The sequence below is a fragment of the Canis lupus genome, chromosome 30 (assembly GCF_003254725.2).
Source record: "Canis lupus dingo isolate Sandy chromosome 30, ASM325472v2, whole genome shotgun sequence".
Classification (NCBI taxonomy): domain Eukaryota; kingdom Metazoa; phylum Chordata; class Mammalia; order Carnivora; family Canidae; genus Canis; species Canis lupus.
In genome coordinates, this window is record NC_064272.1 from 22579568 (window position 1) to 22594164 (window position 14597).

At 35.1% G+C, this 14597-nt stretch overlaps 1 protein-coding gene across 9 annotated transcripts in view; it reads left to right on the forward strand.

The window, feature by feature from the left end:
- Positions 1-14597, forward strand: part of TCF12 (transcription factor 12) — a 367303-nt gene that overhangs the window by 266893 nt on the left and 85813 nt on the right. The gene's annotated exons all lie outside the window — the stretch shown is intronic.

Below are 14597 nucleotides of genomic sequence, written 5' to 3' on the forward strand. Positions count from 1 at the left end.
TAACTAGTTTGATCTTATATCCAGATCACTAAAACTTTCTCCATAATTCAGACTGTTTGGCTTTCTTACCATTCATGTGTTCACTGGGATAGCATTCTTAATTTCTTTCAAGAACTTTTCCTTTGTATTCGTTGGCTTGGATAACGGGTGTAAGTGGATTAGCTTTTATCCTATCTCCATATTTGACATGCCCTCCTCACTAAAAGCTTAATCATTTCTAGCTTTTGATTTGAAGTGAGAGTTATATTCTTCCTTTCACCTGAACATTTAGAGGCCATTGCTGGGTTATTAATTGGCCGAATTTGAACACTGTTGTGTCTCAGGAAATAAGGAGGCTCAAGGCTAGGAAGAGAGATGGGGAACAACTGGTCAGTGGAGCAGTTAAAACACACACTTTTATTGAATAAATTCACCATCTTATATGGGTATAGAGTTATTCATAGTGCCCAAAAACAATTACAATAATAACATCAAAGATCACTGATCACAAATCATCATAACAAATATAGTAATAATAAAAAAGTTTGAAGTATTGAGAGAATTAGCAAAATGTGACACAGAGACACAAAGTTAGCAAATGCTGTTGGAAAAATAGCGCCATGGACTTGCTTGACCAGAAGTGGCCACGAACCTGCAATTTATAAACCATGCAGTATCTGCAAAGGGTAGTAAAACAAAATGTGCCTAAACGTGAGAGCTAGCATATATCATACATTTACTATTGCCAGGCCTTGTGCCAAGCACCTTACAGACATTTCATACGATCCTTGCATATGACAGAAGTGTTGTTGCTGCTGTTGCAGTTATTATTTCTCCATTTAACAACTAAGGAACTTGAGTTGTGCCTCAGAGATTATAGAATTTATCCAATGTTTCATAGCTGGTAAATGGCTAAGGATAGAAGAATTGAAGCAGTGATGAGATGATAGTTAAAGTAATAGACTGTGTAGGCTAATTTTCAAAGGAAGGAAATAAAGCCATGATGAAACTTTGGGACTGGAAAAAAATAAAAAGGTCAAGATACTGAATATCTTGAGACAAAAGAACAAGCGGCAGTAAGTAGTAAAGGAGTGATGGCGCTGTACGAATAGGTCATGTCAGAGTTGAATATTGAACTTAAAAATTGGCAGAAGTCAAGTGGTTTGCAGTACTCAGAGCATCCTTTTGGCAATAAATTAGTTGATGGTGATGGGAGGATTGTTGGGAGTCAGAAATGTTAAAAAAGACATAAAAGTGGCTATGGGGATACCTGAGTGGCTCAGTGGTTTGGCACCTGCCTTCAGCCCAGGGCATGATCCTGGAGTCCCAGAATCAAGTCCCACGTCAGGCTCCCTGCATGGAGTCTGCTTCTTCCTCTGCCTGTCTCTGTCTCTCTCTCTGTCTCTCTCTCTGTCTCTCTCTCTCTCTCTCTCTGTCTCTCATGAATAAATAAATAAAATATTTTAAAAATTAAAATAAAATAAATAAAAGTGACTATGGATCAGTGTTGAAGCTCTCCAAGAGATGATTCACTCAAAAAGTGGGCTGTGCGTACTAGTAATCCGTGGGTATTCAAAAAATGTATGAATCTGAATTCTGTGATCTAGGAAGGAAAATATAACCAGGGAAGCATCAGCTACCTGCAGAGTGAGCTTCTGAGTTTGGGACATAGGTAAAATTATTTTGTGGAAGGAAAGTCTCATCTTAAAGTATCAAGCAGTAGGCAAGTATAATTTCCTACTTCTGTTAAAAGGCCAGAGAGAGTCTGATGATGCAGAGGTTACTTGGCAGGAAAAAAACTTCATTGTTTCTGTTCTCTCCATAAAACTTGCTAAGTATACTTTTGGTGGTGCTCAGTGCTCTTTGGGAACATTGTTTAAAAGTCAATTTATTCTTCTGGAAACGTATCTCGGGGGGAAAAATGTATATTAAATAAGGCTAGAGATTAGACACCATCTCAGGAAAAAAGAAAAAGGAGATGACAACAGACTGGTCATTATATGATTATAAGATATTGTTGTCAGTTGTGGAGCTATACCAAGAACTGAGAGATGATAGAATAAATAAGGCAGGAGCAGCAGAATGCCGACAGTTATTAAAGCTAGATGATAGGAAGGTTCCTGGGTGGCTCAGTTGGTAAGGGTCTGCCTTAGGTTCAGGTCATGATCCCAGGGTCTTGGGACCAAGCCCCACTTTGGGCATTAGGCTCCCTCTTCAGCGGGGAGCCTGCTCCTCTTCCTCGGGCTTGTGCTTCTGCTCTCTCTCATGCATACTCTCTCAAATAAATAAAATCTTTAAAAAAAAAAAAAAGGCTGGATGAAAGGTATAGGAAGGTTTATTATACAGGGTGTTTTGTTTTGTTTTTAATTTTTGTTTGTTTTTGAAAATTCCCAAAATAAAAAGCTTAACTTTTAGAAGATGTTCCAGTATGGAATGTCAGTTCAAAAAGCATTGCATACCCAACTATGTACCTACTACTGTATTGTGTTTTATGTTCTTCTTAATTGTATTTTTAAAAATGCAAGGAATTGGGAAGAGGAGGGGATAGTTTACAAGATGTGAAAGCTAGCATTAAAGGTAAAAATAGTGGCTTTTAGTTATCAGAACTCTCCTGAAAATCTTAGGACTACATAATACCATTTTCACAAAAGCAAAAGAGAAATGACGTTTCTTTAACTCCTGTTCTTCGAATGTTGGTTAGCACCTCACATAGCAAGCTTCTTTTTATTTACAAAGAAAGGGTTCAAAGGCACACTGGTAGCTTTGCAGGAAGACTTTCAGAGGACTGTATCAAGGAAGTTTCTAACCTAAGACATGCAGAAACACTGCTCACTAGGAAGAAGATGGGTGTAGAGTATGCTCACTACTGACCTCAGAAAAAGTTTGCTTTCAAGAAATCCCTTATAGCATTTTAGAAGTAGGGACTCTCTTTATGGAAACCTATAAAAACCTAAAAAAAAGTCATTCTCATTGCATATTTGCAATTATGCAATTATTTATATACTGAATATATTAAAATTGTTTTTAATGGTTTTTGTCATAGTTTTTCTTTTTATTCCCAAAAAATCTTCTTTTGTTAATCTATATCCCATACCTCCCTACTCAATATCTTTTCTTTTTTTTAATATCTTTTCTTTTTAAAGATGAGGTTCATGTGTCAGAGACCAAGAACAATTTATTGTTTGTTTGTTTTTTAAGATTTTATTTATTTATTCATAGACACACAGAGAGAGGCAGAGACACAGGCAGAGGGAGAAGCAGGCTCCATGCAGGGATCCCGGCGTGGGACTGGATCCCAGATCTCCAGGATCACACCCCAGGCTGCAGGCGGCGCCAAACTGCTGCGCCACCAGGGCTGCCCTACTCAATATCTTTTCATTGGCTGGTGTAGGATTGAGAAAAAAAGTTCAGAGAAAAATTAGTGAAAATGAAATATTAAGATGGTAAAATTTCCCTCTGCTACTGATGATTAAAGATTGGGAAATCTAAACTGCTAAGATTACCGTGTTTTACTAATTTAATAGTACATAGGTAGTTTCTTTTCTTAAAGATTGGGCTGATTGCGTTGGCAGCATGCATTTGATGGATGACTGTCATTATCTTCTCAAACCTGCCTGACACTTTTAAGTGTAGAAAATGATAATTAAATTTTCAAGAGACCATGTTGAGATTATAAGATTTGGGGCTTGTAAAAGAACAAGCATAACAGTTGGATACCCGTGGTTGGTGTGTTTTTATTGACCTGGGGAAAGGAATAGAAACATCTCAGGTTTTCTTTTACTTTGTTTCTCTGTACAATCCCCCTCCCCCTCAATTAATGTATTGTCCAAAGTGTTTATAATGACTTGGAACTATTCAGGTTGCACAAAGCATTTAATGAAATCTTGCCTTAGACAAAACACTAGAGAGGATCATAATTAATGTCTCATTTTCTGCCAGTTGCTATTGATTACTCATTCAAGATCCCTTTGTTCTCAGAATGATAACAACTGTAGTTTGCATCACTATCTAATGAGATTCTCAGGATAGAATTCTTTAAGAACATGCTGATAATTGCTACCATATCCCTGGAATTTCAATGTAAATAAATTTGCATCATAATACAATTATTTCACAAACATCAGTGTTTTCCAAATTCAGATTTTATTAGTCTATTTTTTAATTATTTGTAAAAAATTAACAGAAGACTGATACAGTATTAAAACCCTCCATTTATATTTTTGCCAAGTTCCTCTTTATTCTCTTGAGTTTTTTATTTGATTGTAAGAGGCTTCTTTGTCACTCTCCAGTTTCCCTGTCATAATCTCTGAAACTTTAAGTGGACTTACAGCTAAACTGTACTGTGATGTTTCTCAAGTAAAAAAAAAAAAAAAAAAAAAAAAAAGTTACAAATCTGGCAGTACTATACTAATTTTGCTCTTGGAACAGTTTTGTTTCTTCATCCCTCATTGACAAAAGAAACATGGTACAGTATAAAGAACTCAACTGAAAAAAATATTTTAGGCATTTTCTATTTTATCATGATTTTATCATGTTTTATACCTTTTTACATTTTTAATTAGTACACTCCCCTTTCAAAAAGACAGATCTGGGAACAGCTGCTTGCCTTTATATATTAAAACTGCATATTGTTTCAAGGCTATAACACAGGCATGAAAATTAAAGAATCATGTAGAAAGTACACAGCAGAGGTTCCATGAGTCCATATTAAATATTTTAAATTTTTTGCAATGTGTGACTATAACACTAGATACTTTGCATCTTATTTTTCTAGAAAACAAATCAGTGATACATTAGTGCTCATAAAATGACACTAATCATTTTTGACAGAAGGGTTAATTAGGTCCTTACTTAATCCTAAGTTATGATGGATATCGAAGTACATCTAGTACTGTGTTTGGGCCAAGCCACTTGATGGTAAAGCAGTTCTGAGGAAGCATGCTTATGTTTATCAAGATTTCAGACACTTTCCATTTTAAGGGTACTAAGAATATCCAAATTACTGCAGTGTGGCTCTGAATCCCCCTCGGCTACTGAGCCCCACCATTCTTATATCCTGTATAACAGGATTCATCTGCACTTCCTATTTCACATTTAGAGTACCTTCCAAGATACTTAAGAAGTTACATTAATAAATGATGTTGGGCAAGCTCACTACTTATTCCTCTCCTTTACTTTTTAGTCAGTATTACCACGAAGACTTAATTGAAGTTTTCAAGTTCACATTTTAGAATCAGGGTTTCTCAAGCACTTGAACAGGGAGAGAGAACTGAAAAAACATATATATATATTTTTTTATATATATATATGTTTTATATATATATCACATAGACATATATATATGTTTATATATATATATCACATAGACTACTAAAATTCCATACAAAATGAGGATTTTTATTTATATGCTAAAGGTTTGCATACAAAATTATTTATTTATTTATTTATTTATTTAAAGATTTTTCTATTTATTCATGAGAGACACAGAGACATAGGCATAGAGAGAAGCAGGCTCCATGCAGGGAGCCCAATGTGGGACTCGATCCTGGGACTCCAGGATCACGCCCTGGGCCAAAGGCAGGGGCTCAACCACTGAGCCACCCAGTGGTTCATTCTCCCTCCAAACGAAATTTAAAGTGCAATTTTTAGAATAATAAGTATATATAAAAAATAAAATGAACTTACTGTAAAGTTTTCATTATGATAATCTAGATTATATTAGTGTTCCGGGGATGAACTTTCATCGATTATTCTTCAGTAATTAGATACACTTTTCTCAGTTGAGGTTCTAGAGGACCACTAAAAAGATTCTTTTCTAAGCCTTATTAAGAAATTTAGTGCTCCGTCATTTCAGAAAACTAATTCTGCCTTGAATAAGACAGCTCGGCAGAATAAAACTGCTTTGCCTAGTGCCATATCCTCTGGGATTGTGTATTCTTTTTGCTTGAGATACCTCCAGGACAAGATCAGTGGTAATCAATAATGCTTCTCATTTGTTTTTAAGCAGACAGGAAAATCAATAATATGAGCTGATGTGTAATTTTATTTTAGGGGAAAAAATTAAATAGTTTATTATATGTGCTTTAGTGTTACCAAAATGTTTAAAGAATCAAATAAAAGAAAAAATACATGACTTTATTAGTGGTAGAATATCAAAATAGGCTTCATATAGTTTAGACCTTAATTTTTTTAAGCCATTTTCCATTAGTTTCATGGGTATTATTTCCTAGATTATCAAGTCCTAGTGGAGAAAACATTGTCTTAAACTTCTTTAGTGCTTCTTATAGTACTGAACAATTCATTTTAGTTAATGGAGTTAAGATGTGTTCTTAAAAAGAAACAATTTCTTCTACATATGCTTTCCCTACTCATATAAATCATCATGCAAACCTAAGAGGGAGACGTGGTTATTTCTATGAGTAGGACAGCTAAGTGAAGAACATCTTCTGTGGGGGTTCTTGCCATTAATATTCACTAAACAAGAATACAGAATGTTTCCTAATCATATCTCCATATTTATCTATAGTAAGTAGATATCAGTGGTGTTTACCAACACTAAAATTGATAACAAATAAACTTTCTCCTAAAAACATTTGTTCTTTTTCTTCCTTTATTTCATGCATATATGCAAAACCTACCAGTATGTATTCTATAGATAATACAGCTTTAGGGTTGTAATCTACAAAGTCATTTATAGGTCACTTCTATTTTTTAAAGTTAACAGTCTTATAAATGGTAACTAGGTTCCTGGACTATCATAGAAGTCTTCTTTATATTGAAGAAAGAGCCTCTTAAACAGACCTAGATTCAAATTAGTATTCTACTACTTGTTATCTTTATAACATAATTTGTATAATAATAAGATTGCAGTAAATATTCACTGAGATGGTACATTTGTAAATATGCTAGTCGATTCTTGATATTTATTCTGATTTTCTCCAACTTTTTATTTTGAAAACTTAGAAACCCATAGAAAAGGTACAAGAAAAATACAGTGAACGTCCGTATGCTCTTAATGAAGTATCATCAATATTTCACCACATTTGTGCATACATATTCCTTTTCTTTCACTCTGTGTATGAGTTTTATACACAAAAATAAACACACATCTGCTGAATCATTTTCAGAATAAGTTGCCATTTTTCTATTTATTCTTGATCTAGATTGATGCAGTTTTGAATCTGTCACACTTCTCTTTGGATTTAGCCTCTAATTGTCAACCCTCTCTCTCTAGGGACCTGTCCATTCTCTTTCTGATTTCCAACATCCTTTCTTACCATAGCCATTGGGAGTTGTAACTCAGCCAGCTTAGATTCAGGGCAGACAGGGTTTCCTGACTTAGGATAGAGTTTGTGCCCAGGAAACAGTATAAAATGTCATTCACCTCGTTTTTCATTCTTTGTGATCCTTACAATATGCTGGTCTATGGGGAAAGAAAAAAATGAAATTGAGTTTTTTATTTTCACTGGGGCCTAAAACTGTGAAACTCACTTGTACTTAACCCTTATTTACTTCTAGTAACCCTTTGAGTGAATTAGTAATATGTCCTTTATACAAAAGGAAAATAATGCACTAATGTTAGAAAATTTGCCCAGGATCATACAGTTGGGATTTGAACTAAGGGTAGCTAATTCCAAAGCCCACGCTGTTTGTAGGACATCAATGTTTTTATAGACATTCTGCTTACTCTTAAGAATATAAGAATGTGGCAATTGCAGTTCTAAGAACAAAAGGAATTGGCTATGGATAATTCATATCATTTCAATCAACAAAACTCACGTAATGGACTTCAATCCTGGAAGAAAAACAACTTCTTTGTGTCCGAAGATCATGGACAGAAAATCTAAAGCATACTGCAGAATTTTAGAGAACAAAATGTCTCTTACAATTTCGAAATCATCATGAAAGATGAAACAATCCCATGTCATCGCTGTGTCTTAGCAGCGTGCAGTGACTTTTTCAGGGCTATGTTTGAGGTAAACATGAGAGAGAGAGACGGTGTGAGCATCACCATCACCAGTCTGTCCTCCAAAGCGGTGAAGGCATTCCTTGACTATGCCTATACTGGGAAAACACAGATAACAGATGATAATGTGGAATGTTCTTCCAGTTGTCCTCATTCCTTCAAGTCTCCTTCCTAGCCAAAGCTTGAAGTGACTTTTTTTTTAAAGATTTTATTTATTTATCCATGAGAGACAGAGAGAGAGAGAGAGAAAGAGAGAGAGAGAGGCAGAGACACAGGCAGGGGGGAAACAGGCTCCATGCAGGAAGCCCAACATGGGACTCAATCCTGGGTCCCCAGGATCAGGCCCCGGGCCAAAGGCAGCACTAAACCGCTGAGCCACCTGGGCTGCCCTTGTAGTGACTTCTTAATAAAAAATATTAACCTTGTATTAAAAAAAAGAATATAAGAATGTATATTCCTATTCACCATTTAGATTATTTTATGCCTCTATTAGTCTTTATTATATTTTACTTCTTTGAAGAAATAATTCACTGGCTACATTTTACTCATCTGAAAGTTTTTTCTGTCTTTATTGTGCATATTATTATTCACCATTCTGCAAACTTCACCATTCTGCAAACTTAGTCCTTTGTCCCTCCACCAAAACATTATATAAGAGGAGTTAATAAACATTTTCCAAAAGGGGCTACATAGTAAATATTTAAGCTTTGCTCACCTTACATTCTCCATTGCCAACTACTCACCTCTTACTGTAGCATGAAAACAGTCATAGCCAATACATAAATGAATGAGTGAGACTATGTTCCAATAAAAGTATTTTCAGAAACGGGCCCAGTTAACCCACAGGTCTTGGTTGTTGACTTCTAATGTAAATCATCATCTTATTTGCCCATGAGAATTTATGTGCTGGGGAAATGTTGTAAGGAGCACTGTTAAGAGACCTATGAATGCCCTTCTCCTGTCGGTGTTTGTATATATGTGTAAAATGGTCAGTTTCTTTTGTGCCTTCTACATGAAAATGCACATAATGAAAGAAATACAGCAGATGCCTCAAAGCATTTTCAGCATCCTGAAAATAAGTTTTACACTGAGCAAGGAACATCTTAGTGAAAGACTAGTGATGTTTAGGGAAAAATTTCAAGGTACATGACTCCTGCCCTCAAACATGTTGGTAATAGGTTCCATCTAGCATACTATGAACCATATTCTGATTGCTATTTGAGGTATGTTGAGTGTGCCTAGCATGGGCAAAAAAGAAAGACAAAGCAGGAGTGACAATGGAAATTTCAGTGTCATGTAGAAGACTTGATGATTCCTGGGTCACACTACTCACACAAATAACAAAATCAGGAGATTCCATGCCAATGGTTTGTTATAGAAATAATATATGTGTTACGTATATTTTCTCAATTTTGACATTTCTTCTGGAGACTATTATCTTAAAGGGGACTGCTTCTCCTTTGTGTCTAATAATCACACCTTCATTTTCCAACCTGATGAACTTCATATCTGTTGGAATTTGTGCAGTAAACACTAAATAATTGGTACTGTGTAGTCTTTATATATATATATATATTATATATATATATACTCGTGTTTGAAATCATCTTTTCCTCACTTTTCTCCTTTATAAAGGAAGATACCAACTCTGTTCAAAGAATAATTTACCTTTTGATGAGTATGAGTTTTCATGATCATTTCTGAAAGATATAATGATCTTTGGTTTAGTACATTGATTACTTCATATGTGCTCCAGCATTGTTGAATAGGCCCTTTTTAAAAAACTGAAATATCAAAAGAAAATGAAAAGATAGTATAGCAAAACATTATATGCAGTAAAAACTGTGATCAGAGGAAAATTTAAAGTTGTAAATGCCTGCATCAGAAAAGATCTCAAATCAGTAGCCTAACTTTGTACCATAAGGACCTAAAAAAAGAAGAGCAGACCAAACTGAAAGCCAACAGAAGGAAGGAAATAATAAAGATTAGAGCAGAAATTTTTAAAAATAGAGAATAGAAAAAAACAATAGAATCAACAAAATCAAAAGTTGGTTCTTTGAAAAGATCAAAAATTGACCTTCAGCTAAATTGACTAAAAAAAAAGGGAGTCCAATCACTAAAATAGAAATGAAAATAGGGAATATAACTTACCAACCTTACAAAGATAAAAAAAAATTATAAAGGAATGCTATGAATAATTGAATGCTAACAAATTAGACAACTTAGGTGAAATGGAGAAAGTCCTAGAAACATACACACCCTGAAAACTGACTCAAAAAAGAGATAGAAAAATCTAAACAGCTAAAACAAGAGATTGAATCAGTAATAAAAACTCTTCCAAAAAAGAGAAGTCTAGATACAGATAACTTCACTAATGAATTCTACGAGTCATTTAAAGAAGAATTAAACACCATTCCTTCTCCAACATTCATTCTGTGAGGCCAGCATTACCCTGAATACAAACCAGACCCCAATATCCCAGGAAAAAGGAAGCTACAGATCTATATCTTTTTTGTATGTATTTTTTTTTCTCTTTTTGTATGTTAATGTAAAAATCCTTTACAAAATAGTAGCAAGCTAAATCCGGCAGTTTATAAAAAGGAATATACAGCATGACCAAGTAGGTTTTATCTCAAGAGTACAAGGGTAGTTCAACATAAGAGAAGTGATCATTGTAATTTATTTATAGAATAAAAGGAGAAAATCATCTGATCATCTTAATCAGTGCAGAAAAAAAGCATCTGAAAAAATCCAACACCCTTTCATGATAAAAACACAAGTTAGGACAAGGAGGAAACTTCTTCTACTTGATAAAGGTTATTTGTGAAAAACTAATGTCTGATGTCATGCACAATGCTAAAACAATGAAAGCCTTACCCACTAAGATTGAGAATGAAATGGTGCGCATCTGGCTATCTCAGTCAGAACATGTGACTCTTTTTCTCAGAATTGGGACTTTGAGCCCTATGTTGGGCATAGAGATTACTTAAAAAAAAAAAGTGAGAACAAGACAAGGATGTCTACTTTCACCACTTAACATTGAACATTTTACGAGTTTTTCTGTTTGTTTTTTGTTTTTTTTTTTAAGAGAACATGAGCAGTGGGGGAGGAGCAGACAGGAAGACTCTTAAGCAGGCTCCATGCCCAGCTTGGAGTATGACATGGGGCATGACCTCACAACTCTGAGATCATGACCTATGCCAAAATTAAGAGTCAGACACTCAACCAACTGAGCCACCCAGGCACCCCAAATATTTTACTATAAGTTCTAACCAGAGCAAGTAGGCAAGAAAAAGAAATGAAGGCATCTAAATTGGAACGAAAGAATTAAAACTTTACCTATTTGCAGATGGTGTGATCTTACATATACAGAATCCACAATAAAACTATATGAGCTAATAAATGAATTTACCATAGTTGCAAGTTCAAAATTAATACACAAAAACTAGTTGTATTTCTATACACTAATAATGAACAAACCAAAAATAAGTCACCAACTCCATTTAGCATCCAAAAGAGTAAAATACCTTGGAATATAACTACAAAGTGTAAGACATATAACATATACTAGAAACTATAGAGCGTGCTGAAAGAAATTAAAGAAGACCTAAATAAGTGGGAAAATATTCAGTGTTCTAGGAGTCAGAAAACTTAATATATTTAAGATAGCAAAACTACTGAAAGCAATCTACAGATTCAGTGTAATCCCTATCAAAATTCCAATGGTATCTTCTTACAGAAATGGAAAAGCTGATTCTCAAAGTTATGTATAATTTCAAAGAACCCCACATAGCCAAAACAATATCGAAGAAGAGTAAATTGGAGTACACACTCTTCAATATCAAAACTTTACTACAAAGCTACAGTATAGAACTGGCATAAGGCAGACACATAGGCAAAAGGGATAGAATTGAGAGTCCAGAAATAAACCCAAGTATTCATAAGCAATTGATTTTCAACAAAGGATGCCAAGACCACTGAATAAGAAGATACTATTCTTTTCAACAAATGGTGCTAGCTAACTGGATATCCACATTCAAAAGAATAAAGTTGGACCCTACCTTCTACCATATACAAAAATTAACTCAGTGCATCAATGATATAGGTAAGAGCCAAAACTGTATACTCTTAGAAGATATAAGAGTAAATCTTCATTACCTTGGCTTTGGGAGTAGATTCTTAGATATGACATCAAAAGCACAACAAAAGAAAAATATACGGTAAATTAGACTTCATCAAAATTAAAAATTTGTGTTTATCCAAGAACATTAAGAAGTGAAAAGACAGCCTACAAAATGGGACAGGCAAGTCATATGTCTGATAGTGTCTAGTATTCAAAACATGATGTATTAAAATTCTTACAATATAACAGTAGAAACATAACCCAATTCAAAAATGGTCAAAGTACTTGAATTGATATTTTTCTAAAGAAGATACACCAAAAAGGCCTTCAAGCCCATGAAGAGATACTCCGCATCATTAATCATTAGAGAAATGTGAATCAAAACCACAGTAAGATACTTAACACCCACAAGGATGCCTATAATTAAAAAAAAAAAAAATTAAAAGTAACAAGTGTTCATAAGGATATAATTAGAATCCTCATACATTTCTGGTGGGAATGTAAAATGGCACAGCCATTATCGAAAACAGTTTGGAATTTCCTTAAGGGCAGCCCAGGTGGCTCAGCGGTTTAGCGCTGCCTTCAGCCCAGGGTGTGATCCTGGAGACCCAGGATCGAGTCCCACGTCGGGCTCCCTGCATGGAGCCTGCTTCTCCCTCTGCCTGTGTCTCTGCCTCTCTCTCTCTCTCTCTCTCTCTCTCTCTTTCTCTCTCTCTCTCTCTCTCTCTGTGTGTCTCTCATGAATGAATAAATAAAATCTTTTAAAAAATAAAAAATAGATATTAAAAAAAAAAACGAAAACAGTTTGGAAGTTCCTTAAAAAGTTAAACATAGGGACCCCTGGGTGGTTCAGCGGTTTAGCACCTGCCTTTGGCCCAGGGCGTGATCCTGGAGTCCTGGGATCAAGTCCCACATTGGGCTCCCTGCATGGAGCCTTCTCCCTCTGCCTGCATCTCTGCCTCTCTCTCTCTCTCTCTCTCTCTCTCTCTCTCTCTCTGTGTGTGTGTGTGTGTGTGTCTCTCATGAATAAATAAAATCTTAAAAAAAAAAAAGTTAAACATAGAATCACCACATGACCCAGCAATTCTCCTAAGTATTCCTCAAAAGAATTCAAAACAAATACTCAAATACCCATACACAAATGTTCATAGCAACACTATTCACAACAGTCCAAATCTAGAAACAACCAAAATGTCCCATCAATGAATGAATGAATGAATGGATATACAAGCTGTAGTATATCTATGCAATGGAATATTACTCAGCCCTAACAAGGAATGAAGTAGTGATACAAACTACAGCATGGATGTATTTCAGAAAACATACGAAGTGAAAGGTCATTACATACGGTTCCAAATTATATAAAATATTCAGAGTAGGTAAATTCATAGAGATAGCAGATTCATTGTTGTAAAGACTAGAGGAGGGAAAGAATGGAAGTTAACTGTTTAATGGGTTAGGGGTTTCCTTTGGAGGTGATGAAAATGTTCTATTAACTACATGATGATGGTCACATAACATTGTGAATGTACCAGATGTCACTGATTGGAAACTTTGAAATGGTTAATTGTATGTTTTGTGAATTCTAGCTCATTTTTTTTTAAGCTGAAACAACCAAAATTACTTAAAATCATTAAGTAGTGTGATAAACTGAGAGTTTTTCTTGATTATTAGAATGGAGGCAGGAAGTGGGCGACTGTGACTGGTGTTACAAAGTTCTACTGACTCATTCAGACCACAGCTGAGGTTTTTTCTCAGTACCTCTGTGATAATCAGTAGCTAAAAGGACAGCTACTCAGAGTATGGTGATGGCAGGCATTAAATATGGAATAGGAGGATAGTCTATGTATCAGAGGAATCACAGGTCTTTTCACCTGAGAGCATCCTTTCAACTCTCCAGCACCCTTTCCAGTTGAGGTCTTTTTCCCTCAGCTGACAGAAAACTTAAAACCAAAATCTGCCAAAATGACTTCATTAGCTTTATCTTAGGGTCACTGGTTTAGTAGGTCAGGGCTGCTGAATCTCTGGATCTCAGTGAAGCACTTGACAAAGTCTTATGTTATTGTAGCATACCATAGAGATCTCCTCAGCCTTGTCATCCTAATGTCTTTGGGGTTTTTTAATACCATTTTTTATGCCCCAATACTAGAAAAGCTAGCAAATGCATTGGTTGACAGACTCAGAATCTTAAAAAAGCAGAAATGAATGATTATAATGGATAAAATATAACAAGATGAATTTTATCAGGTAAATATTAACTGTTGTACTTGGGACCAAAAAAACACAAGGAAACTGTTGGAGGGCCAGGACTTAATAGCAACATATGCAGTAAAAAGTAACAGCATGTAATCACTCCTAACCTCTTAATATGAGCTAGCACAAATGGGTTATTTAAGTGCAGTGTTGAAAATGACTCTGCACTAATCAGGCCACATCTGGGGCATTGTCATCCATTCTATTTTACAAGACACTTTGACAAACTGATAATAAATCCAGAGGTTTTAGAGGTTTTATGTCAGAGATGCTGAG